This window comes from Sciurus vulgaris (assembly GCF_902686455.1).
Source record: "Sciurus vulgaris genome assembly, chromosome: 12".
In the NCBI taxonomy this organism is placed as follows: Eukaryota; Metazoa; Chordata; class Mammalia; order Rodentia; family Sciuridae; genus Sciurus; species Sciurus vulgaris.
In genome coordinates, this window is record NC_136473.1 from 82,946,613 (window position 1) to 82,960,078 (window position 13,466).

The window sequence follows — 13,466 nt, forward strand, 5'->3', positions numbered from 1 at the left end:
ATGGGGCCAAAGGAGACACTCAGCAAAGTGAATTTTTTATTCTTATTTCCTAAGAAGCCCAGGTAGAATTAACTCAGTGACTAAGTATCCTCACAGACCATGTAAAGGAATAAGGATGTTTGGGGGTCACAAGCCCATGTCTGAGCCCTGGGTCAGGTCAGAGTGCTTCCTGAGAAGATGAGTTTTTTTTTTTTTTTTGTACCAGGGATTGAACTCAGGGACACTGGACCACTGAGCCACATCATCAGCCCTATTTTGTATTTTATTTAGAGACAGGGTCTCACCGAGTTGCTTAGTGCCTCGTTTTTTGCTGAGGCTGGATTTGAACTCAAGATCCTCTCATCTCAGCCTTCCAAGCTGCTGGGATCATAGGCATGTGCCACTGTGTCTGTCGAGAAGATAAGATTTGAACAGAGAAGTGAAGTTGCTAAATGAGTTAGCCATGTGGAGATCTTGGCAGAGCAGATTTCTAAGCACAGGAAACAGCTGAGGAAATTGCCTCAAGGAAGAGCAAGGAGGTCAGTGGGGCTGAACAGAATGAGTGAAGGGGAAGGTACTAGAAGGCGAAGTCAGTGAAGTCAGGCGGTCAGAGTGTTGAGCACCATGTTAAGGACTTTGCATTTTAACCACGAGAAAAACATGGAACCATTGCAAAGGAGGACACGGCGTGACTGAGAATTTCACAGGCTCACTCCAGGGCTGGGGTATGGCTCAGTGGTAGAGGACTTGCATAGCATGTGCCAGGCCCTGGATTCAGCTCCGGTGCTCCCTGACTTTACACGCCCCTCCCAAAGGAAAAGAAATAATGAGGATCACTCTGGGAACTGGGGTCGTGGCTCAGTAGTAGAGCACTTGCCTAGCATGTGTGAGGCACTGGGTTGGATCCTCAGGACCACGTACACATAAACGAATAAAATAAAGGTCTGTCAACATCTTAAAAAAAAAAAAAAAGAAAAAGAAAGAAAAAAGATCACTCCGATTGCTGTACGGAGAAAAATAGACTGGTAGGATGAGACAAGATGGCCAGTAAAGAGCCATCACTGTAACTGAGACAAAAGATGATGAAGGCTCAGACTAGGGTTCCCACTGTACCGTGGAGGATGAGAAGAGGGCAGATTCTGGGTGTATTCTGAAGCAGAGCCAACAGGACTTACCCCGGGGTTGGATGTAGTATCGAGAGGAAAAGAGAAGTATGGAGTCCAGAGTTCAGGCATGAGCAACTGGAAGACTGAACTTGCCAACACCTGAGGTGGGGGAGCTATGCAGATAGGACAGGTTGGGACACAGGAGTTCATTTTGATCCCCGTTGAGTGGAGAGGTTCGCCCATTAGCCAAGTGGAGGTTAACAGTGGAAAGAGAGGTGTCTGGTGTGGTGAACATTTGAGAATTACCAGCATATTAATATTGAAACTTGAGACAAAGAGGTCATAAAGGGAGTGTTGATAGAGAAGAGAGCAGAGGGAGATCAAGACTGCACTCTGAGGCACCACAGTAGAGAGAGTTCTAGAAGAGGAGGAGGGGTCGGCAGAGGGGAGTTGAGACAGGGCAGGCCCTTTCTGGGGTGGGCTCCCCAGGCTGATGACAGGGAAAGAATCCTAGGTGAGGAAAAGGGTGAGGGCCCAGACCTGTGGTGGGAGAAGGAGGGGGAGGATGGTAAGTGATGAGGCGTGGGACACTTACGCGGGGAGTGCAGGGGAGTGGTTGGAGGAGAGGCCCGAGAGTGAGTTTCCCTGACTTGTAAGGGTCTGCACACTCAGCTGAGGACTCTGGGAGTTTATTTCCTGCTGATAAGAATGAGGATGGTGGCTGAGATTTATGGAGGTTTTTAAGTTACTGTGTGAAGCAAATTACCTACGTCATCTCCGTCTTCGCACCTGAATAGTAGTAGCCTCAGAAAGTGGAGAAACTGGAGCTCAGAAAGGGCAAAGACTTCGCTCACAGTTACACAGCGAGAAGCTGCCATAACCCAGCCAGGCCCATTCTGGAGCCATTTAATTAGTAGCCATCCTGTCTCCTAGAGGGCTGGCACTTCTCCACTGGGCTCCTGAGAGCCAGAGGCTGAGAGCACCCAGCTCCACTGATTCTCACAGGAGGTGTTTGGGGGTGAAGGAGTTCAGGGAGGGCAGAGATTTGAGGGGATTTGCTCACATGAGATGCTGATCTGGCAGCAGCGTGGTGAACAGAGTGGAGGAGGGTGCCGGGAGACTGGGGAGGAGAACATTTGGGGTGGATCACCTCAGCGTGAGACCAGCCGAGGGCCTGCAGGCTTGGTAGACAGGCTGGAGCTTGGAGTTGAGAGTTGAAGTAAATTAAATCAGTGGTTCTGGGTGAGGGAAGCAACTTTCAGGTCCCCGCCATCCATATATACTCTTTTCCAGAATCAGACACTCCTGGGAACAAGTCTGTCTCTTGCTTGACAGAGGAGGAACCTATCACTTGCTCTATCTCCACCTACTAAGGTTTGCTGGGGGAGGTCAAAAATCTTTCTGGGGGGCATACGTTCTCAATATTGATGCAGGTGTGAGAAAATGACTTCCTTTATCAAGTCAGGTGGCTCTGGATGTTTGCTTTCAACACATTGGAGGGGAGCCCTGATCATCCATTTTGGTTATAGATTGATTACAAAGTGATTTGGGGGCTATGACTCTTGCAAGGATTTGAAAGATTTGAGTGACATTACAATAGTTGGAATACTACCATTATTCAGTTATATAGTTGAAAAGAAGTTCTTGGTCACTGCATCTATAAAAAGAAAAACTGGTAATGAAATTATTTTGTTTGTTTTATTTTTTGGCACCGGGGATCGTGGTAATGCAAGTATACCAAACTGCTTCCTCGTAATAATAAGGCATCCACAGACCTACCTTTCTTTCTTTTGGTTTCTTTCTTTGCTTTTCTTTTCTTTTTCTTTCTTTTTTTTTTTTTTTTTTTTTTTTTTTTTTTTTTTTGGTACTAAGGATTGAACCCAGGGGCACTTACCCAGTCACATACCCAGCCCTTTTTTATATTTTATTTTGAGAAAGGGTCTTGCTAAGTTACTTAGGGTCTCACTTATTTGTTGAGGCTGGCTTTGAACCCTTGATCTCCTGCCTTAGTTTCCTGGGCCTCTAGGATTACTGATGTGGTGGACCATCACACCTGGCTTGCAGAAATTTAAATTTTTTTTTTTTTTTTTTTTGGTACTGGGGATTGAACTCAGAGGTACTTGATCACTGAGTCACATCTCCAGCCCTATTTTGTATTTTATTTAGAGGCAGGGTCTCACTGAGTTGCTTTAGGGCCTCACTAAGTTGCTGAGGCTGGCTTTGAATTTGACATCCTCCTGTCTCAGCCTCTGACTGCTGGGATTACAGGTATGCACCACCACACCTGGCTTAAAGTTTTAATTTATATCCATAGTTTTATGGATAAAATATGTAAAAGATTATCAGTAAAATATTTTAAGCAGGTGTGGTGGTACTTGTCTGTAATTCCAGCAGCTTAGGAGACTGAGGCAGGAGGATCACAGGTTTGAGGCCAGCCTGGGCTACTTAGCAAGATCTTGTCTCAAGATAAAAAAAAATAATAATAAGATCTGAGGATGTAGCTCAGTGATAAAGCATCCTCGGGTTCCATACAAAGTACTGCCAAAATAATAATAATAAAAATAAATGAGTAAAATAAAAATAAATTAAGATCTGTGGTTAACACAGAAAACTGAACTCAAATCTTTTTTTCAGTGTTATTCATAATAGCCCCAAAGTGGAAACAAACCACGTGTGCACCAACTGAAGAGTGGATAAACCAAATGTGACTTATCTATACAACTGAGTATCACTGAATAACAGAAGAAATGGGTACTTATCCATGCTATGACATGGATAAACCTTAAAAACACTACACTAATTGAAAGAAGTCAGTCACAGAAGGCTGCATATTGTGTGATTCCGTTTGTTCAGAAGAATCCAATCGTACGCAGATGAGTGGTTACCTAGGGCTGTGGTACAGGAGGGGTCTGTGGGGAGTGACTGCTAAGGGGTACAAGCTTTCTTGTTGGGGTGATAAAAAAAATGATTTCAAGTTGATTGTGATGTTGATTGCAAACTGGATACACTAAAAGCCAAAGCTCCATGATTTATTTATTTTTGGTCCCAGGGATTGAACCCAGGGGCACTTAACCACTGAGCCACCTCCCTGGCCCTTTTTATAATATTTTATTTAAAACCAGGGTCTTGCTGAATTGCTTAGGGCTTCACCAAGTTGCTGAGGCTGACTTTGAACTGGTGATCCTTCTGCCTCCGCCTCCTGAGTCGCTGGGGTTACAGGTGTGTACCACCAAGTTTCCATAATCTAAATGGATGAATTGATGGGATGTGATTTTGTATCTCAACATAGGTGTTAAAATACCTGTGGGAAGAGTGGAATGAAAATAGGAGTTAAAGGAGAAATAAGAATGATGTAATAGTCCATTAAAGAAGCTCTTCTATGAGCACAAAGCATTATAAGGTAGATTATAACCATGTGAACTTGGGATAAGAAAATTGGATATCAAATTAGAAATTGCATAGGAGTGTGTAGTTTTCATTTTGGGAGATTCATGAACCAAAAAACTTGAAGCCCAATTGATTAGCTCTCCTAAAGAGAATGGCTAGATTAAATAAGAAAAATGGACTGAAGAAAGAATATCAGGAGTACCAGCATTTAAAGATAATGCAGACAAACAGAGGTGAAGGAGAACCAGGGAAAGACGGTTTCCAGGTGGAAGGGAGTGTTGGCATCACTCAAGATCATGCAAAATGAGGCCTCAAAACCACCTGTGATCAGCAATTATGAGGTTTTTTTGACTTTGGTACCACATTTGTGTGTGTGGAGAGGAGGAGATCACCCTGGATCTTGTGCATGCTAAGCAAGCACTATACCAATGACCTGTGTACCCAGCTGTTTGTATTTTATTTTGAGACAGGGTCTTGCTAAGTTGCCCAGGCTGGCCTGAAACTTTGGATTCTTCTGCCTCAGCCTCCCAGGTGGCTAGGAGTACTGGTGTATGACACTGTGACTAGCTAGAACCATCTTCCCCATACCCCCAGCCCCAATGCTGGGTATCAAACCCAGGGCTTCACACATACATGTGGCAAGTAAGTGCTCTGCTACACCCCCAGCCTTAGGCACCATGCATTTTAATGAATTAATTGCAGTCTGGTCCAGAGACTGGTGGCTGGATCAAATTCAGATTAGAGGGAAGAAACAGGGGGAGGAAGTGTAGACATTTGCTAGGGCCTGCTCTCTTATAAGAAGCGAGAACACAGAGATAATGGGCAGTAGTTTGGTAACTCTGGGGAGAAACGGTATAAAGGTAGTGTTTCTATTGTAATGAGATCGATGTGAACACGTTTGTAGACAAAAGGTAAAAAGCTGGCAAGGGAGAGAGTGTAGAGGAGAGACCGTCACTTTTGCAATGTGCAGAATGTCCTGCAAAGCAGTCAGCCTTGGCGGTGGCCACGGGGAAGCCAGAGGGACACCTGCTCCTTTCCTTCAGAACCGTGGCCCTTCACTTCTGGCGAGCTAGGAGTTCCACTCCGTAGTTCTGTAGGCATTTTACATTCGGGCAGTGAGCCATTATCTTCTGATTTGCATTTTCCAGAACAGCCTATTTCTTCACAGCCCCTGCCCAGTATTGCAGATATTTAGGCCTGCCGCAGGACGGGGATGGGGTGGACCAACACACTTGCTCAACATTCTTCTCAATTTGACTGGCTGACTTTGAGGTAAAGTGGCTCTTAAATTTTCTGGGTAGGAGTATAAAAGAGCTTTGAACACACACATCTTTTTACTCATTTTAGTTCTTTAGGCTTATGCTGGAAGTCAAACCAGTTCACCTCCGATGCTGCAGACAGGAGTCAGATGGTGGGAGGGGAGGAGTTGCCTCCTCCTTCCAGGGCTTCCTGCATAATGGAGACTGGCCCTAGTTTGTCACACCCGCTGGGCCCAAGTGTGGATGGTGGAAGGTGCAGTAGAAGACTGAAGAGGGTCATGTGAAAATCCACAGGGAACAGGAATTTCTTTTCTCCACAGGTACTTCATGGTTAGTCCAGTGTACTTGAATGTGTTTCATTTTTACTCTTATGAAATGCTGTCAACAATAACCACAACAACAAAAAGAGAAGAAAGGAAGTGTTTAGTAATATTAAGAGAGGGCCATGGTTGGGGGCAAAACATGTTGCATTATTCACTGCCACAGAAAAAGCCTGAGCAAAGGGAATTTCTTATATTTCTTATGTACTTAGAGATTTGCATGACTCATTTGAAGGTCGTATTGCACATAGCAAGGTCATTGTAAGGGAACTGACTTGCTCCTCTAAATCTCCCCAATTTTTATGTTTCTTCTCATGGTTTTATACGAATCCTTTGAAGGATTGAAGAATATGTTATCAGATAGCCAGGGAATGACATTGTTCCATGTAGATAAATTTCAAGTTCCTTGGCAACCAGCGAACCATCTTTCAGGATAGACTTCAGTGTAAGCATACCAGCAGCAGTGGTTATACAATTAGAAGAAATTATTTATATTTGTGAATTTATATTTGATATCTCTATTGTTATTATAATGGGTTCTCCATATATGTAGGTTCCACACCATGGAGTCAGCTCACCAAGAATGGAAAACAAAAAAAATAAAAATAAAAAGAATGAAAAATGTAATTAGGCCAATGTATTGAATATGTACTTTTCATGTCATTTTTCCTGAACAATAGATTGTGACAACTATTTACATAGCATTTACATTGTATTAGGTATCATTAATAATCTAGACATGATTTGAAGTATACAGGAGAATGTGCATGAGTTATATGCAAATACTATACCATTTAATATAAGGGACAAGAACATTCACTTATTTTTTTAATCTCAGGTGTCCTGGAACCAATCCCCTACAGACCTCAAAAGACAGCTGTATTGTATTATTTTGTAGCAGGAATACTAAGTACCCATCCCACCATGTGCTCAGAGCATTGGGAACACAAATATAAACAGGAATAGACCCTCTGAAGAGCTGTCTTTATAGAGGAGTCGTCCATGGGTCCTTGCCTTGAGTTCAGAGGCCCAGAGAACGTGCATGGGGAAAGGTTACACCTTCACTGACTTCTAACTGTAGTGCAACATTTCCTTCAGTTATGAACAGTGGTGACAAACCACAGTAGTATTAGTTAGACTTGTCACCAGGAGAAATCACACCTATTTTCATGTCATACTACAGCTGGTACCTCTCTCTTGAAATGTTGTTTATACACAATCACTATTTGGTAATAATTTGACCTAGCTTTAGATCTTGTTATTCAATACATCAACAAAAAAGGCACATATGTCACCACATCAAATATGGGCTTTAATAATTTGATGGCTGTATTTCATAGTCTTCTGCCTACATTTGTGTATTTTACCTTATCCTGGGACTTCAGGAGATTCCACGTCACACAGAAATGGCAAAGAACGCTTTGAGGTTTACAGTCTCACGAGGGAGACTAGAAGCCTAAAGAGATGAAATCTGTGTAACGCTGAGAGGGACAGCTAAAAACATGCCCAGGAGCTTGGGAGCACAAGGCCAGGCTTGAGTTGGTTCAGGGTCAGCTTGTGGAATGGATTCCTGGGCTGCATCCGAGATGAAGGGGAGAGAAAGAAATGGGATGGGATGGCTTTCCTGAGGAGAGCAGAGGAGTCCTGGAACAGGAACCCAGCAGGTCTGTGTGGCAAGGAGAATTGGGAGCTGAAACTCCCTGTGCTGAGTCTCAAGGGCTCTAAGGATGAATGCAGGGGACAAAGTGAAGAGGGATATAGTTTGAAAAAGGAAATTCAACTGTATAATAGAATTTTTGAAAACAGCTTTATTGATGTATAAATGACAAAAATACATCACACACACCTGCAAGTTTTGACAGTGGTGTGATCTGTAAAAATATCACAGTTCTGATAGCACATCTATCGCCCCCTCTCCAAAGTTACTAGAGCCCGCCTCGCCTCTCTTGTCCCTCCCTCTGCTCACCCACCTCAGCTATACAGATTGGTTTGCTTTTCTCAAATTTTATATGAATGCAGTCAGATACCACACACTCTTTTTAGCTTGGCTTCTTTTACTTGGCAGAATGCATCTGAGATTCATGCACGTTGGTGCAGATCAGCAGTTTGTTTCTTCTCTTTTGTTTTCTGAATAGTATTTAGGATAGAAGTGCATACTTTGAAAAGGGAAACAATTAATCTTTGTTTTCATAATACAAAAATCTAAAAAGGAGTGAGATTTTTTTAATGCTCCTCAAGTGGCTGAGAAATGCGGCTCTCGAGTGTGGTCAGTGTGCACTCCAGCCCAAGATGTTCTTACCGTCCTTGCTGAATCTGAGCACTTTGGGAAATATTTCAGTCCTGAAAGAAGGCAGGACATCAAAACAACCTCTGCAGCCAAGCAGGCATTTGCAACCACAGACTCTCTGATGAAAAGATTGGTAAAGACGCTGCCTAATGAAGTGTTCCAAAAGCATTTTCTGTGTCATCTGTTTTCCTTCCAGCCTCTCCACTTGGTAGATAAGGGGCAAGGATTATTTTCCATGTTGCATAAGTAGGAAATGATGTGTAGGGAGTTTGAGAGAATCATTACCCAAGATCGCAGTGAGTCTGGGAGGCCAGGGAACTGTGAAGTCCTCGCCTGATCCCCCATCCCCGCCTCGCTCACTCAGAGGTCTGTAAAAAATCCAGTCATCTCACTTTCACTTTTGTTCTTGTTTGGGTTGTGGTAGAGATCTTCAGTTTGGAGGAGTTAAGGGTTTTCTTCTCTTTCTTTTTTGAACTTCCCTTTTCTTCTCGGTATCCACATGTGTGCTGGCTCTTCAGCTGAGCCCAACAGTCCAAGGGTCTGCTTTATGAAAGACTTTTTTCCAGGCCCTGAGGAGATGCTGAGCTGGTTGGACTCTGGAGGTTACTGTAGAGTGGATGGGACAAAAGGACCAAATGAAAAACAAATTAATTTGTGGGGAGGAGCATGGAAAATTTTGAGAATCAGAGAATTAACTATCCTTTCTCCGCTGCAAAATGTTCGTGTGTGTATATGCACATGATTTTGCAGTGATTTCAGGGTGTTTAGGTGCTCTTCCTGAGCTTGTCTGTTGGATTGACCCCAGGCTGAGTATGTTTGGCATAGAATGAAATAGTAATGCCTTGAAGGAAATGCAAGGCTGCGGTCAGTCACTGAACAGAAAGAGAGATTAGAGGTGAGATCCCAGTGGGGCAGGGAATCTGGCGGGTGGGTGGGACTGGGAGTGTTTTCACAGACAGGCCTTCAAGTCAGGTCAGCTGTGGGGTGTTAATCTCTGGAAGGCAGTATTGTAAGCAGAGGGGAAAGAAGGTGAAAGGCAGGGAGAGTGGGAAGTAGGAAAATGTAAGTCAATCCTAGAAGTCCATTTTGGCTGGAGGAGAAATAAAGAGCAATCTTCAGAAGGAACCATAGAAAGGTAGGTAGGGGTCATATTATGAGCGGCCATGAAAGCAAGCTGAGTATTTAAAAAAAAATTTCCCCCAGTAAAACATTCTGCCATTCCTTTTATTAATTTATTTTTCAGATGGAGTTTTCAGGTATGTATGTATGCTATCTTATTTTATTTATGTTATTTACTGTTGGGATCCTTTGTGGGCTCCTTAGCTTGTTTCTTAGATACTGGAGCCCCCTCCCCAATCCCTGCTCCTGAGCCTTTTCTCACTTTGAAAAATTTTCTTATTGATTCTCATTCAAAATAAGATAGCATGTGTCAAATGCCTGTCATGCGCCACACACTGTTCCAGTTGTAAGTGTCATTTTACCTGTGACCACAAGCCTGGTCCATATGATGAACGTCTTCTTTTTACACATGTGGAAACTCCAGAGCATTATTTTTCCAAGGGCTTAGCCACAAAGGCTTTGGGCGAATGTCTTTTCTGTTTATCTCCCCAAATCTGTTATCTTCAGATTCCATCCCTCTCCTGAGCTCTGGAGCCGCACATCCTATTACCCAGCCTGCATTTCCATTCGAGGCTTCCATGACCACCCAAAACTCAGTATTTGAAAACATCCCCCTGACCATCATCTTTTCTTTTACCTCCTCCTGAGATACCAACCCCAGCTTTTTGCAGGATGGAGATGGTCACTATACCTTCCCAGCTACATGGAGATCGTCTGTCAAGAAATACAGGAGGGATGCAGCTCAGAGGTAGAGTGTGTGCCAAGTCCTGAGTTTGGTCCCTGCACAAGCAGATAGCTCACCCTCTTTTGCTCTGTTTTTCTGGTGCATGATGCACCAGATAATTTCTTCTCTTTTTACTGTAAAATCAAGCAAACTGAATTTTCTAAAACTTGTCTCCACACCTTAAAAATGCTCAGTGGTTCTCTTTACCTTCAACATGAAATCCCATTTTCTTAGCATGACCGGCGATTGCACTGAGCATTGTGATTGCCGTCATCTCTCCTCTACCGCTTGGACTGCATTCATGCCATCTCTCTCCCAGTTGCAAACCCCACTTGCAGTTAGAACAGGATCCTGCCCAGGTCCTCCCTTTCTCTTTGCCCTGGTGACTCCCACCCCGCTTCTCTCGGCCAGCTTCTATTATCTCTCCAGATCTGGCTAAGGTGTCAGGCTCCTCGTGCCCTTCCTTCCACCTCCTTCCTCCCCCCAGCCTCTAACATACATAAGTTCTTCATAAAAATGATCAGATCCTTTTTAACTCATCGGATTACCCTTGTGTTTTTCCATTTCCCTGAGGTAAGAATTTTTAGGGTAGAGCCTGAGTTATTTTGTTTTCTCTGTAACCCCGTAGAGGAAGACAGCCTGGGGCATATAGCACATCTCAGTAACTGTTGAATAACCTTGGTGCTTCTCGCAGGCCTGGGTGTATTTAGTTGGCTTTCAGTGACTGTCACACAGGACAAATATGAGGACGTGCTATATCAATCCACAAATAAGAATTAATTTCAATGTAGTATTTTTAATTATAAAATTTACAACTTTTTTATTTTCTTTGCTAGTACGAGGGAATAAATCCAGGGGTGCTCTAACACTGAGCTACATCCTCAGCCCGTTAAATTTTTTATTTTAGAGGCTGGGATGTAGCTCAGCAGCAAAGCATTTGCCTTGAATTCCCAAAGCCCTGGGTTCGATTCCCATTTCCAAAATTAGAGTACATAGAATTTTTTATTTTGAGACAGGGTCTTTCTAAGTGGCCAGGTTAGCCTCAAGCTTGCCATCTTCCTGCCTTGGCCTCCTGAGACATTGGGATTCCAGCGTGTGCCTTTGCTACTCTTCCATCTCATTTTAATCAGTTAGTTATTCCTAATAGCAATCCCCACTTCCCTTCCACAACATTTGCTAGTTTAAAACAATCATATGTTTAGCTGGTGAGCCTATGGTCAGATGGTTCTGGTCTGGGCAGCTCAGCAGACCTCCCCTGAGCCTGACCTATGTCTGGAGCCTCCAGGAAGGCTTCACTTACTCATGAAGGTGCCTCTGCCCTTTCCACTCCTCTAACAGACTAGCTCAGGGTCATGCACAAGGGGTCTCAGAGATCCAGACGCTGCAAGAAAGTTACCCCATTACACAGGGGAATTCAAGCTACTGCTTTGTATCACATTTGCTTCACAAGTCAGGACTCACCAAAATGCAAGAGTAGGGAAACAGACCCCATTTTCTCCCCCTCTTTTACAGTGCTGGGGGTTGAACCCAGGGCCTTATGCTTACAAGGCAAGCACTCTACCAACTGAGCTATATCCCCAGCCACCAGATCCCACTTTTGATGGGTAGAACTGCACCATCATATTGTAGGGATGGGAGAAGGAATTTTGGGTCATTTTTAAACTTTTTTTTTTTTTTTTTCAGTGCTGGGGATTGAACCCACTTTCCTTCCATTGGTTCAGCTTACTCAATGAAGTAAAAACTGAGATATTTAGCTAACTGTGAGGACAGGGGTGAAGGGTTAGATGTTTGAAGAGAGAGGAGAGGTGTGGATTAGTCTGGGTTTGCACTACTTGGATAACGATGACAGAGCCAGGCACAGCTTTGCAGATGTAGATCCCATGTATAGAATTCTACTGCAAAGAAATGCTGGGCAATACTATGCGAACATTGACTCCGAAGTAGGTTTAGTTCGTTGCTTTTTTCCTGGGTACAAAAAATGTAGGGATACAAGTAACAATGAACCTGAGTAATTCTGGAAAATTAAGGAAAACATGAAAAATTCTCAGTATAGGGAAAATAAGAGACCTCTAGGCTATCTGAAGTAAAAGAAAATAGTAAAGAATTTAACAATATATCAGAATTGGGAGAATAGCAGAATTTAACTTCATGGTGCTAAATAAATGCTATGTTCTAGACAAAAACTTCAGAAATGGGTGTAGGTTTGATAAAGGGAGGGTCCTTTGTCTGCTTTGCTTGTGGTTCAGAAGGGATGGTTCTAACCCTCCCTAAGCCACATGACTTTGATTAAAAGAGGGAGTGAGGCTATTGTCCCTAAAGGTTAATATTTTATCAGATTCATCTGAGGTATATAAGTGGGAAAATAGGCACAGTGAAAGAATGCTTTGTGTGTTGGGAGTCTTGTTTACTCTTCCGTTTCTATTTTCTTCGTGTCTCCACCCTGCCTTCTGGCAGGGGCATCCAACCTGCATGAACCACAGTACAGGACCCTCTGACTGGGGTTGGGTTTGGCCGGTGGAGAGTCCCAGCAGATGAAAGGAAAGTATTTATCACCTTGTTTTCTCTTTGCAGTGTCACCTCAGCTCAGCTGTGTCCCTCGGTTGAAGGTCACTGACTGGTGTCCTCCACTGTGTCTACATGTGTCTCAGGTTCCAGAGACTGCTCCATTCCTGGATCCCCCAGGGCCTGGAAGAGGGCAACCCCAGGAGCCTGCATATTTTCCAGGAGTTTTCTGAACTCTATGTTTATAAGTAGTCTCTATGAAATCCGATTTGTATTATGCCGAGTTAAGTATGCCATCTGTTTTTCTGTGGGGACTCTGACTGAGCCTGCTCTGAACTGATAGAAGAACCTCCATTTCTTGGAAATTTCCATAGCGTTCCACACTGAACTTTGCTGGTCCAGTAGATTAACACTCTGGACAGTGGCCCCATTTCCATGCTCATTCCTTTTGTAGCAAAAGCTCTTCTGACCACTTTTAATATTTAATTTCTTTGGTTTTTTTCTTAGAGCACCATAAATTTCATATCTCATGCTGTTTTCTGTATGTTTATTACATCTTTAATCTACAAAAATATTCCCTTGTCCTCTACTTCCTGTCCACAAGTAAAGCACTGTCTCAGTCATAAAGTAAATAGCATTAAGATATTCTACCCATATTCATATCATTTTTTTCCTTCTAGAAATTTACATACATTACATGATTACTTCTTCAGTAATTAAATACTACGTGCTTTGAGTGCCTTGGAAATCTGGACTTCCCTGATCTTTCTTTTTTGGTATAAC

At 43.3% G+C, this 13,466-nt stretch overlaps 1 long non-coding RNA gene across 1 annotated transcript; it reads left to right on the forward strand.

Annotated features, from left to right (window-relative positions):
- Positions 1-8,486: 8,486 nt before the first annotated feature.
- On the forward strand, positions 8,487-12,966 carry LOC306642393. The gene is made up of 2 exons (XR_013758493.1): positions 8,487-8,704; positions 12,753-12,966. It is a non-coding gene; the product is annotated as an uncharacterized lncRNA (long non-coding RNA).
- Positions 12,967-13,466: the final 500 nt, after the last annotated feature.